At 42.6% G+C, this 15,333-nt stretch overlaps 1 pseudogene; it reads right to left on the bottom strand.

Moving 5' to 3' along the window:
* Positions 1-13,141: 13,141 nt before the first annotated feature.
* Positions 13,142-14,397, bottom strand: LOC100994249 (obg-like ATPase 1; annotated as a pseudogene).
* Positions 14,398-15,333: the final 936 nt, after the last annotated feature.

The raw sequence follows: 15,333 nt of genomic DNA on the forward strand, positions 1-15,333 counted from the left end.
ACATGAAAAGACATTCAACATCATGAGCCATTAGGGAAATACAAATCAAAGCCCTCGTGAGATACCATTTCTCACCCAGTAGAATGGCTAGAGTGAAAAAGGCAGACACAGCCAGTCACGGTGGCTCACACCTGTAATCCCAGCATTTTGAGAGGCCAAGGCCAGTAGATCACTTGGGTTCAGGAGTTTGAGACCAGCCTGGCCAACATGGTGAAACCTCCTCTCTACTAAAAATAGGAAAATTAGCTGGGCATGGTAGTGCATGCCTGTAATCCCAGCTACTAGGGAGGCTGAGGCAGGAGAATTGCTTGACCCGGGAGGTGGAGGTTGCAGTGAGCCCAGATCACGCCATTTCAATCCAGCTTGGGTGACAGAGCAAGACTCCATCTCAAAAAAAAAAAAAAAGACAAAAGATAGTGTTGGCAAGGATATAGAGAAATTAGAACTTTCATACTTTGCTAGTGGGAATGTAAAATGATGTAGCCATTTGGGAAAACAGTCTGGCAGTTTCTTAAACAGTTAAATATGGCCAGGAGTGGTGGTACTCACTTGTAAGAGGCCGAGGCAGAAGCATTGCTTGAGCTTAGGAGTTTGAGACCAGACTAGGCAAAATAATGAGACCGTATTTAAAAAAAAAAAAAGTTAAACGTAGACTTACTATATGATCCAGCAATTCCAATCCTAGGTATTTACCCTGAAGAAATTTTTTTCCACACAAAGACTTGTATGCAAATGTTCATAGCAGCATTATTCACCATAGCCAAAAACTAAAAACACCCAAATGGCTATCTGTTGATAAGTGGATAAACAGAAGGTGGTCTGTCACCCAGGCATGGTGGCTCATTCCTATAATGTCAGGATTGCTTGAGGCCAGGAGTTCGAGAACAGCTTGGGCAATATAGTGAGACTGCATCTGTTGAGGGAAGTCAGGAACCCCGAACGGAGGGACCGGCTGAAGCCGTGGCAGAAGAACATAAATTGTGAAGATTTCACGGACATTTGTTAGTTCCCCAAATTAATACTTTTATAATTTCTTACACCTGTCTTTACTGCAGTCTCTGAACATAAATTGTGAAGATTTCATGGACACTTATCACTTCCCTAATCAATAGCCTTGTGATTTCCTATTCCTGTCTTTAATCTCTTAATCCCGTCATCTTCGTAAGCTGAGGAGGATGTATGTCGCCTCAGGACCCTGTGATGATTGCATTAACTGCACAAATTGTTTGTAGAGCATGTGTGTTTGAATAATATGAAATCTGGGCACCTTGAAAAAAGAACAGGATAACAGCAACATTCAGGGAACAAGAGAGATAACCTTAAACTCTGACTGCCAGTGAGCCGGGCGGAACAGAGCCATATTTCTCTTCTTTCAAAAGCAAATGGGAGAAATATCGCTGAATTCTTTTTCTCAGCAAGGAACGCCCCTGAGAAAGAGAATGCATCCCTGAGGGTAGGCCTCTGAAATGGCCACTTTGGGGGTGGCTGTATTTTACAGTCACAGCTGTAGGAATGAAATAAGCCCCAGTCTCCTGTAGCGCTCCCAGGCTTATTAGGACGAGGAAATTCCCACCTAATAAATTTTGGTCAGACCGGTTGTCTGCTCTCAAGCCCTGTCTCCTGATAAGATGTTATCAGTGACAATGCATTCCCGAAACTTCATTAGCAATTTTAATTTCGCCCCGGTCCTATGGTCCTGTGAACTCGCCCTGCCTTCATTTACCTTGTGATATCTTATTACCTTGTGAAGCATGTGATCTCTGTGACCCACACCCTATTCGTACACTCTCTTCCCTTTTGAAATCGCTAATAAAAACTTGCTGGTTTTATGGCTCAGGGGGCATCATGGAACCTGCTGACATGTGATGTCTCCCCCGGACACCCAGCTTTAAAATTTATCTCTTTTGTACTCTGTCCCTTTATTTCTCAGACTGGCTGACACTTAGGGAAAATAGAAAAGAACCTACGTGAAATATCAGGGGTGAATTTTGCCCAATAGCATCTCTACAAAAATTTGTTTAAAATAGCCAAGCATGGTGGTACGTGTCTATAGTCCCAGCTACTCGGGGGGCTGAGGTAGGAGGATTGCTTGAAGCCAGGAGTTCGAGGCTACCATAAACTATGATCCTACCACTGTACTCCAGCCTGGGTGACAAAAAAACAAACCTAAACAAAACACAAAATATGGTGATATGGTTTGGATATTTGTCCCTTCCAAATCTCGTCAAAATGTCATCCCCAGTGTTGGAGTTGAAGCCTGGTGGAAGGTGAATGGATCATGGAGGCAGATCCCTCATGAACGGCTTAGCACCATCCCCTTGGTGATGAGTGAGTTCATCTGTAATCTGGTTGTTAAAGGTGTGTGGCATCTCCCGCTTTGCTCTCTTGTTCCTGCTGTCACCATGTGACATCCCTGCTCTCCCTTTTCCTTCTGCTGGGATTTGAAGCTTCCTGAGGCCCTCACCGGGAGCAGATGCTGGAGCCATGCTTGCACAGCCTGCAGAACTGAGTCAATTAAACCTCTTTTTTCTCTCTCTCTTTTTTTATTTTTATTTTTTTTGAGATAGAGTCTCACTCTGTCACCCAGGCTGGAGTGCGATGGCACGATCTCAGCTCACTGTAACCTCCGCCTCCTGGGTTCAAGCGATTCTCCTGCCTCAGCCTTCCAAGTATCTGGGATTATAGGCGTACACCACCATGCCCAGGAGGCAGAGGTTGCAGTGAGCCGAGATCACACCACTGCACTCCAGCCTGGGTGACAGAGCAAGACTCCGTCTCAGGAAAAAAAAAAACAAAACTACCAAATTGTTTTCCAGAATAACTGTATCATTTTACATTCTCATTGGCAATTCATGAGTGATCTAGTTTCTCCACATCCTCTTCTACATTTGGTGTAGCAACTGTTTACATTTAGCCATTTGGATAAGTGTACAGGGATAGCCCATTGTAGTTTTAGTTTGCATTTCCTTAATGGCTAGTGATATTGAACATCCTTTCCCAAGTTTATTTCCAATCTGTATATTCTCTTTACTGAAGTGCTTTTTCATGTCTTTTGCACATTTTTATTTAGATTATTTATTTTTGAGTTTTGGGAGTTCTTTATATATTCTAGATACTAGTCCTTTATCAGATACGTAATTTGCAAATATTTTCTCCCACTCTATGCCTTTTCATCCTCTGAACAGGGTCTTTCAGAGTAAAAGTGCTTAATTTTGATGAAATCTATTTTATTTTTTTTCCTGTTATGGATTGTGCTTTTAGTGTCAAGACTAAAAATGCTTTGTGTAGCTCTAGGTCCAGAAGATTTTCTCCTAAATGTTTGATGATGTACATTTAAGTCCATGGTTTGGTTTGGTTTTTGTTTTTTGGTTTTTGTTTTTCTTTGAGACAGTCTTACTCCCTCACCCAGGCTGGAGTGCAGTGGCATGATCTTGGCTTACTGCAACCTCTGCCTCCCAGGTTTAAGCAATTCTGGTGTCTCATCCTCCAAAGTAGCTGGAATTATAGGTGCGCACCATCATGCCCAGCTAATTTTTGTATTTTTAGTAGAGACAGGGTTTCACCACGTTGGCCAGGCTGGTCTTGAACTCCTGACTTCAAGTGATCTACCTGCCATGCTGGAATTATAGGCATGAGCCACTGCACCTTGTTGTAATTTTTGTATATAATGTAAGATTTAGTTCAAGGTTCATTTTCTTGCCTATGAATATCTGATTACTCCAGAACCATTTGTTGAAAAGCCATTTTTCCTCCATTGAATTGCATCAGCACCTTTGTAAAAAACCAACTGGGCATATTAGTTGGTCACAAATTCTTTTAGTTTTCCTTCCTTTGAGAATTTTACAATTTCCCCCAGCATTCTTGAAGGATATTTTCATTGGATATGGGATTCTGAGTTGATAGTTTTTTTAACAATGGAAAAGTGTTGTGTCACTTCTTTCTGGTTTCTATTGTCTCTGATGAGAAATAAGCTGTCATTCAAATTATTTTTTCTATATAAGTAACATATTGTTTTTCTCTGGCTGCTTTCAAAAAATTTTTTTGTTTTGTTTTCAGAAGTTTGACTATAATGTGTCTTGGTGTGAACTTCTTTGGGTTTATCCCAATTGGAATTCTCTCAGCTTCTTGAATCTATTGTTTTATGCATTTTGCCAAGTAGGAAAGTTTTCTTTGAATATTTGTTCATTTGATTATTTATTTATTAATGTATTTTTTTGAGACAGGGTCTTGCTCTGTTATCCAGGCTGGAGTACAGTGGCAGAATCATGGCTCACTGCAACCTAGACCTTCCAGGCTCAAGCGTTCCTCCCACTTCAGTCCCCAGAGTAGCTGGGACCACAGGTGTGCACCACCACACTCAATTTTTTTGTTTTTGAGGCGGAGTCTCGCTCTTTCACCAGGCTGGAAGTGCAGTGGCATGATCTTGGCTCACTGCAATGTCTGCCTCCCAGATTCCAGTGATTCTCGTGCCTCAACCTCCTGAGTAGCTGGGATTACAGGTGCCTGCCACCACGCCTGGCTAATTTTTGAATTTTTGGTAGAGACGGGGTTTTACCAAGTTGGCCAGGACGGTCTCAATCTCTTGACCTCATGATCTGCCTGCCTTGGCCTCCCAAAGTGCTGGGATTACAGGCGAGAGCCACCACGCCCGGCCCCCTCCTATGTTGTCCAGGCTGGCCCCAAACTCCTGGGCTCAAGCAATCCTTCTGCCTTTGTCTACCAAAATGCTGGGATTACAGGGATGAGCTATCATGCCCCACTCTGATCTTTTATTAACAGTCTCACAGGCCCTGAGGTTGTGTTTATTATTTGTTTCTTTTCTTTTCTTCTTCTTTTTTTTTTGGTTGAGATGGAGTCTCGCTCTATTGCCCAGGCTGGAGTACAGTGGCGCGATCTTGGCTCACTGCAAGCTCTGCCTCCTGGGTTCACACCATTCTCCCGCCTCAGCCTCCCGAGTAGCTGGGACTACAGGTGCCCACCACCATGCTCGGCTAATTTCATTTTTGTATTTTTAGCAGAGACGGGGTTTCACCGTGTTAGCCAGGGATGGTCTCGATCTCCTGACCTCATGATCCACCCACCTCAGCCTCCCAAAGCGCTGGGGTTACAGGCATGAGCCACTGTGCCGGCCTCTTTTATTTTCTCTTTTCTTTCTTGTTTACTTTTTCCAGTCCATTTTCTCTGTGTTGTTCAGATTGAGTAATTTCTGTTGTCCTGTCTTCCAGTTAACTGCTTGTGTTGTCCTCTTTTCCACTTTTGAGCCCATTCACTGAGCTTTTTATTTTGTTGTTGTATTTTCTATTTCTAAAATTTCTATCTGATTCTTCCTTATATCTCCTATTTCTATGCTGAGACTCTTTTTTATTTTTTCAACATGTTCATAACTGTATTTTTTTTTTTTTTTTGAGATGGAGTCTCACTCTGTCACCCAGGCTGAAGTGCAGTGGCACGATCTTGGTGCACTGCAACCTCTGCCTCCCAGGTTCAAAAGATTCTCCTGCCTCAGGCTTCCGGGTAGCTGGAATTACAGGCATGCACCACCACACCCAGCTAATTTTTGTACTTTTTGTAGAGACAGGGTTTAACCACGTTGCCCAGGCTTGTCTCAAACTCCTGGACTCAAGCAACCAACCTGACTTGGCCTCTCAAAGTGCTGGGATTACAGGCATGAGCCACTGTGCCCGGCCTGAGTTGCATTCCTCTATGAATTTTAGAAAAAGCAATCAATTTCAACAAGAAAATTGCTGGAATTTTTATTGATTACACTGAATCTATAGATTAATTTGAGAGGAACTGACATCTTTAAAATGTTGAGTCTTCTGATTCATGACCATGGTATGGCTCTTCATTCATTTACATCGTCTTTAATTTCTCTCAGCAATGTTTTGTAGTTATTAGTGTATGATTTTGCATGTAGCTTTTGTTATATTTTTTGTCTATGTATTTTATATTTTGGATGCTGTTATAACTGGTTTTTAAGAAGTTTTAATTCCCAATTGTTTATTCCTATTATATAGCAATATAATTGATTTTAATACAGTGATCTTGCATCCTTCAGCCTTGTTAAGCTGTAGTTGCTTTTTGGATGATCCCACAGGATTTTACACACAATCATGTTATTTGAAAATACAGTTTTATTTCTTTCTTTCCAATCTGATTGCCTTTTACTTCTCTTTTTTGACTTGTTCACTGGCTAGAGCTTCTAGCACAATATCATACAGAAGTGATGAGGGTAGACCGGGTGTGGTGGCTCATGCATGTAATCCCAGCACTTTGGGAGGCCGAGGCAGGCGGATCACCTGAGGTCAGGAGTTCGAGACCAGCCTGGCCAACATGGTGAAACCCCATCTCTACTAAAAATACAAAACTTAGCTTGGCGTGATGGTGCACACCTATAATTCCAGCTACTTGGGAGGCTGAGGCAGGAGAATCGCTTGAACCTGAGAGGCAGAGGTTGCAGTGAGCTGAGATCATGCCATTGCACTCCAGCCTAGGTGACAGAACGAGACTCCGCCTCAAAAAAAAAAAAGCAATGAGGGCAGACTTTTTTTGCCTTAAATTAAGACATTCCTGGCCAGGTGTGGTGGCCCATGTCTGTAATGCCAATACTTTGGGAGGCCAAGGTGGGTGGATCACCTGAGATCAGGAATTTGAGACCAGCCTGGCCAACATGGTGAAACCCCGTTTCTACTAGAAATACAAAAATTAGCTGGGCGTGGCGGCGGGCGCCTGTAATCCTAGCTATTCAGGTGGCTGAGGTAGGAGAATCACTTAAACCTGGGAGGCGGAGGTTGCAGTGAGCCAAGATTGTGCCCTTGCACTACAGCCTGGGTGACAAGAGTGAAAGTCTGTCTCAAAATAAATAAATAAATAAATAAATAAAGACATTTCTGAACTTAGGAACAAAGCATTTAGTATTTTACCATTGAGTATGTTGCTAGCTGTAGGTTTTTCGTAGATACCCCTCATTGGATTGAAAATGTTTCCATGAATTCCTCGTTTGCTGGGAATTTTCTTTTCTTTGAGGTTCAGATGTTGATTTTGTGAAATATATTTTATGCATCTATTGATATAATCATGGAATTTTTCTTTTTCTGTCTGTTAATATGGTTAATTTCATTTATTGGTTTTTGAATGTTGAACCAACCTTGCATTCCTGGGAGTAAATGCTATAGATAATGTTGTATATATTTACATATTATTTTCAATGTGATAAGATTTTGTTAATATTTGCATCTGTGTTTATGATGGTGTTAATCTGTATCATCTTTACCTGTTTTTTTTTTTGTTGTTTGTTTGTTTTTGAGATGGAGTCTTGGTCTGTTGCCCAGGCTAGAGTGCAGTGGCGCAATCTTGGCTCACTGCAACCTCTGCCTCCTGGGTTCAAGTGATTTCCCTGCCTCAGCCTCCCGAGTAGCTGGCAGTACAGGTGCTTGCCACCATGCCCAGCTAAATTTTGTATTTTTAGTAGAGATAGGGTTTCACCATGTTGGTCAGGCTGGACTCGAACTCCTGAACTCAAGTGATCCGCCTGCCTCAGCCTCCCAAAGTGCTGGGATTACAGGTGTGAGCCACTGTGCCTGGCCCATTAAGGTGCATATGTATTTAGGATTGTGATATTTTCCTGTTGGACTGATTTTTTTTTTTTTTTTTTGAGACAGAGTCTCGCTCTGTCTGCCCAGCCTGGAGTGCAGTGGCGTGATCTCAGCTCTCATCTCACTGCAAGCTCTGCCTCCTGGGTTCACACCATTCTCCTGCCTCAGCCTCCAGAGTAGCTGGGACTACAGGCACCCACCACCATGCCCAGCTCATTTTTTTGTATTTTTTTAGTAGAGACGGGGTTTCACCATGTTAGCCAGGATGGTCTCGATCTCCTGACCTCATGATCCACCCGCCTTGGCCTCCCGAAGTGCTGGGTTTACGGGTGTGAGCCACCACGCCTGGCCCCTTTTTGTCTTTTTTTAACTGTTGTTGCTTTAAAGTCTGCTTGTGTGATATAGGAATAGCTACTCGGCAAGGCATGATGGCTCATGCCTGTAATCCCAGCACTTTGGGAGGCTGAGGCAGGCGGATCACGAGGTCAGGAGATTGAGATCATCTTTGCCACCATTGTGAAACCCCATCTCTACTAAAAATACAAAAATTAGCTTGGTGTGGTGGCATGCCCCTGTAGTCCCAGCTACTCGGGAGGCTGAGGCAGGAGAATTGCTTGAACTCAGGAGGCAGAGGTTGCAGTGAGCCAAGTTAGCGCCACTGCATTCCAGCCTGGTGACAGAGCAAGACTTAGTCTCAGAAAAAAAAACAAAAACAAAAAAACATAGCTACTCTTGGCCAGCTCACATCTATAATCCTAGCACTTTGGGAGGCCAAGGCAGGCAGATCATGAGGTCAGGAGATTGAGACCATCCTGGCTAACGTGGTGAAACCCTGTCTCTACTAAAAATACAAAAAATTTAGCTGGGCATGGTGGCGCATGCCTGAAGTCCCAGCTACTTGGGAGGCTGAGGCAGGAGAATTGTTTGAACCCAGGAGGCGGAGGTTGCAGTGAGCCGAGATCGCGCCACTGCACTCCATCCTGGGCAACAGAGCGAGACTCCATCTCAAAGAAAAAAAAAAAAAGAATAGCTACTCGTACTTGCTTTTGGTTTCCATTTGCGCGCAGTATCTTTTTCTACCCCTTTACCTGAAGTTTATGTGAGTCCCTATGCATTAGATGAGTCTCTTGAAGACAGCAGATGGTTGGTTGGTGAATTTTATCCATTCTGTATCTTTTACGTGGAGCATTCAGGCCATTTACATTCAATGTTGGTATTGAATTATGAGATAGTGTTTTATTCATAGTGATAGTTGTGCTTTTTTAAATTGTGTTATTGTTTTATAAGCCTTTTAAAACATATACTTAAAGGAGGTTCTATTTTTGTTTCAAGATTTAGAACTCCTTTTGACATTTCTTGTAGTGCTGGCTTGCTAGTGGCAAATTCTCTCAGCATTTGTTTGTCTGAAAAAGACTTTATCTCTCCTCATTTATGAAGCATAGTTTTGCTGGATACAAAATTCTTGGCTGGCAATTATTTTGTTTGAGGAGGCTAAAGATAGGACCCCAATCCCTTCTGGCTTATAGGGTTTCTGCTGAGAAATCTGCTGTTAATCTGATAGGATTTCCATTGTAGGTTCCCTGATGGTTTTGCCTCATGGCTCTTAAGATCTTTCCCTTCATCTTGACTTTAGATAACCTGACGACTGTGTGCCTAGGTAATTATCTTTTTGCAATGAATTTTTCAGGTGTTCTTTCACCTTCTTGTATTTAGATGTCTAGATCTCTGGTGAGGGCAAGGAACTTTTCCTTGATTATTCCCTCCAATAAGCTTTCTAAATGTTTAGATTTCTCTTCTTCCTGAGGAACACCAATTATTCTTAGGTCTGGCTGTTTAACGTAATCCCAAATTTCTTGGAAGCTTTGTTCATTTTTAAAAATTCTTATTGGCCGGGTGCAGTGGCTCACGCCTGTAATCCCAGCACTTTGGGAGGCCGAGGCAGGCAGATCACAAGGTCAGGAGATCGAGACCATCCTGGCTAACATGGTGAAACCCCGTCTCTACTAAAAATACAAAAAATTAGCCAGGTGTGGTGGCGGTCGCCTGTAGTCCCAGCTACTCGGGAGGCTGAGGTAGGAGAATGCTATGAACCAAGGAGACAGAGCTTGCAGTGAGCCGAGATCACGCCACTGCACTCCATCCAGCCTGGGTGACAGAGCGAGACTGTCTCAAAAAAAAAAATTCTTTTTTATTTGTCTTTGTCTGGTTGAGTTACTTCAAATGCTTTGTCTTCAAGCTCTGAAGTTCTTTCTTCTACTTGTTGGAGATAAATGTTCGGTGCCACAAAGCAAAACCAGCACTCAGGCAAAAGTTTTCTCAGCAAGGCAATTTACTTCTGCAGAAGGGTGCTGCTTGTGTCAATCACGATTGCAAGAGCACACTGAACAAAGGAAAGCAGGGGTTTTTATTCCTAATGCAGTCCCTGCCTCTTTGTCATTCCTCCATGGGCTGTGGGTGGACCGCACAATCTAAACTGACCCAATTGGCTATTTGTGAATACTTTCCCAAATAAGGAAGGGAAGGGAAATGTGAGTTACAGTGGTGGGACGTGCCGTTTCAAAGGGAGGAACGGGTGAAGAGTGGGTAACCAAGGGAACAGATGTGAGTTATTGATTAGGACTGACAGGAAAGTTGTTTACAGTTACAGTAACTAGGGGCAAGGAGGCATAGAGAACAAGAAAGTTGAGTTTGAGAACAAAGAACAAGGAAGTTAACAGGCTAAACCTTTGAAGAATTTTATTGTATCCTACAATTTCCCCCTTTTAATTTTTATAGTTCTTCCTCTTCAAACCTTTTTAAGATGTCTTGGCTTTGCTGTTTGACTTGATTATCTGAAAGGAAACGCTTATCTGAATAAGGTGGAGGAGAGCTAAGGGAGGTTTTAGTAAGTGCTGTTTCTATAAGCCTTTGTACTAGCCCATGGTTGCATGGTGTGACACAACACCCAACAAGAATGAGTACACCTATTATGACTGCAAGAGAAGTAAGAATTGAGGCTATGATTCCTTTCCATTTACCAAACCACCTGTCTAGCCATCCTGAAGAAGGGTTATTGACTCCAGAATTTTTAGCTAATTCATTAGATAAAATGGTAAGTCCTTGTAAGGCTTTTATTATGCTCCCATCTGGGGCAGTATGGTTTGGGATGAAGGTACGACACTGAGTTTTAATCATAACACAAACTCTACCTTTTTCAGCTAGTATCATGCCTAGGGCCATTCTGTTTTCCTAAGCCATCTGGCTAGTCAGCCCTAACTCCTCAGCTATTCCTTTGACAGCATCCCTGGTGTAATTAATAAACTGCTGTTGGTTATAATAGATGTAATTTATACAGTCTACATTTTTATTAATAGTTACCCATGGAAATATTGATTCAAATCCTGCAGACTATTTGGTTCCGGGCTTTTAATTTATCAGGTACTCCCCATGGGACTCCAGTTGCATCTAAATAAACTTGAGAGTCAAAAAACCTATAAGGGGCTTCTCTTATTTTATGGTGTTGTGGCTTTTCTTTTTCTGGCTGATGAAACGCCAGGGTGAAAGGGATAGCCAAATGGACAAGAGTGCAGGTACCACTCCAGTTACTTGGCAGAGTGTCCAGTAAGGGTCCGCCACAATACCACCATGCATCTTCTTGAGGATGACTAAGGGCAGACTGATGGGTAAGCTCTTGGAAAGGCTTAAGCTCACTGCATCCTGTTAAGCTTCCAAGGAACACCAAGTTTTCCCCTTGTCGTGAGAGACAGGAGGTGAAATTGACATTGGGAGCCAGAAGCTGGATGGCCCTCTGGGGCTGACCCGCAGGATATTGAACTTTGGGATAGAGCAAAGAGAGAGCTTGGCATGATTGATTGCCCCAAGCTATGGAATCCTGGAAGAGAGCTACCATGCTGCCCATGCCTGGTTGACTGGGGGACCAGCCGAGTGTAAAGGGGTCTATCTGGGTCTCTGGCTGGCCGTGAGCACAAGCATAACAATTGCTTTTGTTTCATGTGCGGACAGAATATTTGGTCCATTCCAACCAGGCATTTGCATCTTGATATTTTGTTTCAATTGCTAAAGTTTGCCTTAGATCATTTACTTCTACAATATCTACTTTAGTCTTATCATTGGGTATAGAAGGTATGGCAGTCTGATTAGAAGAAGGCTTAGAAGGAGAAGAGAGGGAAGAGGGTGAAGAGGATGAGGGATTAATAAAACGCATTTCAAAAGACCCTATGAGGTCTGTGCCGCGTTGGTCCCTATGCCATAGAAGCGACTCAAAGTAGGTCTAGAGGGTCGGTAGAGGCCGGAGTGAGAGTAGAAATCTGCACTGGATTACACTGGTTATACTGAAAATCGAGGGGAGGGGTGCTTCCTTTAGTAAAGTGAATGTATGATTTTAAGTATATACAGCCACATGTTGATGAGGTCCAGCCTTGATACTCAGTTGTCCACAGAACATCATTCCAGCTATGGCAGATCTGTTTCCCTATATTTTATGAGGAGCAAGAGTCTTGGTAGGGGGAGCCTTTTATTTTAAAGTGGCAGAGATACTTTTCTAAGGCTGAGAGTTGCCTTTGACTTTGGAGATCTCTACAGGGTATGACTAAACAGGCATCAAACATAATAACTTGGGGTGAGTTTGATTTAGTTACATTGATAACAAGGTGGTCAGCAACAGAATGAGGAAAGAAGAAAGAGTAATAGAGTAGACGAAAGAGAGTTAAACTTTTCTTAGCTTTAGTTTGAGGGGGTTTTCCCCTGGGATAATGGCCCATGACTCTGGAGGTGGCAGTGCTTTCTTGACTCAGGTGTGATGGGTCTATCCTTTTTCTGCTGTCTGGACTGCAGTTTCAGTGGTTAGAAGCACCAGGTAAGGTCCTTCCCAGGCTGGCTCAAGTTTCTCCTCTTTTCAGCTCTTGATAAGGACGTGATCCCCAGGCTGATGTTGATGTACTGGGAACTCCAGAGGCAGAGCCTGTGCTAGGAGACCTTTGGTTTTAAGAAAAGAGAAAGTAGGGGAGAGACTAAGAATATAATTCCTGAGGAACTGGTCTTTTTGGAACATCAGCAGTGGAGTGTAAATAAGGCAATCCATAGAGCATCTTGTAAGGGGAAAGGCCAGTATCTTTTCAAGGAGCAGTTTGGATTCTTTTTTTTTAATTTAGTTTTGTCAAATGTTTTATTGAGTGTAGACATCTGGAGTACTATAAAATATGCATTATCTGTAGATTCAAAAAGGAGCAAGCCACATTGTTCTCACTGTCAAATGTGTTAGGCTTGGCATACATGATGGAGATTAATGAAGTATCATGAGAGTAATATGGTTCTTGAAAAGCTTCTACAATTTGGAGTAGGGTCTTAATCACATGAAAAGCAAAGGTGTTCACATTTAGTGAACTTGCATTTCATTGGGGGGGAGGGTACACAGTATTTTAATTTTAAAACAAAAATAATTTGTTTGTCAAAGATTCCCATCTCCCCAACTTTATTTGTCCCATTGGTTTTCAGAAATTTTAATTTTTAAAAAATCAGATGCCTTTTGGAAGTTGTATGTTTATCTGAGCAGTAACTAAATTTTATTTCTTCTTCAGTTGTTAAGGTGTGTTAAATTTGAAGAAGATAATATCTGCATCTTCAACAATATAATTTCTGCCTTGTTGTCTGTACTTTCCAGCAGCCTTGACTGCATTTTCAGAACCTTCCTCTTTAAAATCTTCATATTTCATTACTTCAGCCATAATGAATCCCTTTTCAAAATCTGTGTGAATCTTACCTGCAGCCTGAGGAGCCTTAGTCCCTTTCCTGATGATCCGTGCACACACTTCATCTGGGCCTGCAGTGAAAAAGTATTTTAGTTGGAGTGCTGCAAACCCAGCCTTAATGATCTTTGGCAAAGCACTTTGTGTCATGTTCGCTTCCAGATACTGCTGTCTCTCCTCAGCACTCAATTCTTGCAACTTGAGTTCCAAGGCCCCACTAAAAGGAATGACCAAGGCACCTGGGTCATACTTGTCCACCCACTCTTTAATTTTTATCAGCCATTTGTTTTTCTTTCTAATGTAGTCTTTTTCAGAAAGATTAACCAAGTAGACCATTGGTTTTGAAGTCAAAAATAAGTGTTTATTCAACACTTCAATCTCTTTGTCATTCCAATCATGATAGAAGCGAACAGGTTCTTTTGATCTATAACCCAGGATTTTACTTTGCACATTATATCATATTCGGGTTTTAGTTTTTTATCTCCTCCTCTCACAGCCACCTTTTCTAGTTTATCTATAATGGGCCCAGTCATTCCTCATCTTTGAGCTGAAGCTCTTCATGTATTATTTCTATATCTCGAATAGGATCTACACTTTCTTCAACATGTGTGATATCATCATCTTCAAAAGCACGTGTTAGATGAAAGATGCCATCACAAGCACTAAAATGAGATAAAAAAGCATTCCCCAGGCCCTGCCCATTGTGAGCTCCTTTCACAAGGCCAGCAATATCCACTACATTTAGAAAGGCAGGAATTTTGCTTGCTGGTTGTGATATTGGCAAAGAAAGTCAAACCTTTCATCTGGCACAGGTACTCTGCTCTCATTAGGATCAATAGTGCAGAATGGGAAGTTTTCTGCTGAAGCCTGACTATTGGTTAATACATTGAAGAAAGTAGATTTCCCAACATTTGGCAATCCAACAATACCAATTTTCAGTGAGGTTCCAAATCTTCCAATGATTGGCGGAGGTTTAATTCCATCACCTCCCTTTTGAGGGGGCATCGTGCTCAGCCTGGGCTATGACACGGGGTCCCAGTAGCAGCGAGAGAAAGGTCCTGCCAGCAGCCGGAGGCGGGGAGGAAGGAGGAGAGAACGCAGGCCCGGCCCCTCCGCCGAGCGGCATGCCGCACTACGGCGGCGACAGCGGTGGAACCGCCGTTTGGATTCTTAACAGGGCAATAGGAAGACATTTGATCCCTGGCAACCGAATCTATAGAACTAACTTGGTTAAATGGTTCTTTAAGGTCTGATTCATCCTTTCTACTCTCCCTGATGAAGGTGGGTGCCAAGGAGTATGATATTTCCATCTAATGTCTAGCGCTTAGGATAGCTTTTTAATGATATGTGCTATGAAATAGGTTTCACTGTCTGAGTCAGTATTTTCTGTTAGCCCAAACCTGGGCACTATATTTTCAATTAATGCTTTAACTACATGATTGGCCATTGCATTTGAAAAGGGAATAGCTTCGACCCAGTGAGTGAGGTGATCTGCTATTACTAAGTACTTTAGGCGACCGATTGGGGGCATTTCAGTGTAATCAGTTTGAACACTTTGGAATGGTCTTAGCCCTGAATCCCTCCCCGCCCAGGGATGACTTCTTTATAACTTGTTTGTTGGTTTCCTTACATGTTAAGCAACTATCCATAACCTGTTTGGCTAGGGTATATACCCATAAACCCTGAGAACTATGTCACACATGGCTTGGGGTCCCCAGTGTGTCCCTTGATGCAGGTGGGTAGGATTTCTCTCATGAGGGGTTTGAATAGCATTTCTCTTTGATCTGGTAACACCCATTTTCCTTCTGAGTTTTCTTTGGCTCCATTTTTATTAATTTTTCCTTTTCTGCAGCAGACAAGGTAGGGGTTGCAGCAGGGGGAGGAAGACAAGGGGTTAAGTGAAAGGTGTTTCAGATGAAATGGCAGCCTGTTTAGCCACTTGATCTGCAAGGTTATTTCCCTGACTTGTAAAGGAAAAGTCGTTTTGGTGTCTG

The sequence above is a fragment of the Pan paniscus genome, chromosome 23 (assembly GCF_029289425.2).
Source record: "Pan paniscus chromosome 23, NHGRI_mPanPan1-v2.0_pri, whole genome shotgun sequence".
Classification (NCBI taxonomy): domain Eukaryota; kingdom Metazoa; phylum Chordata; class Mammalia; order Primates; family Hominidae; genus Pan; species Pan paniscus.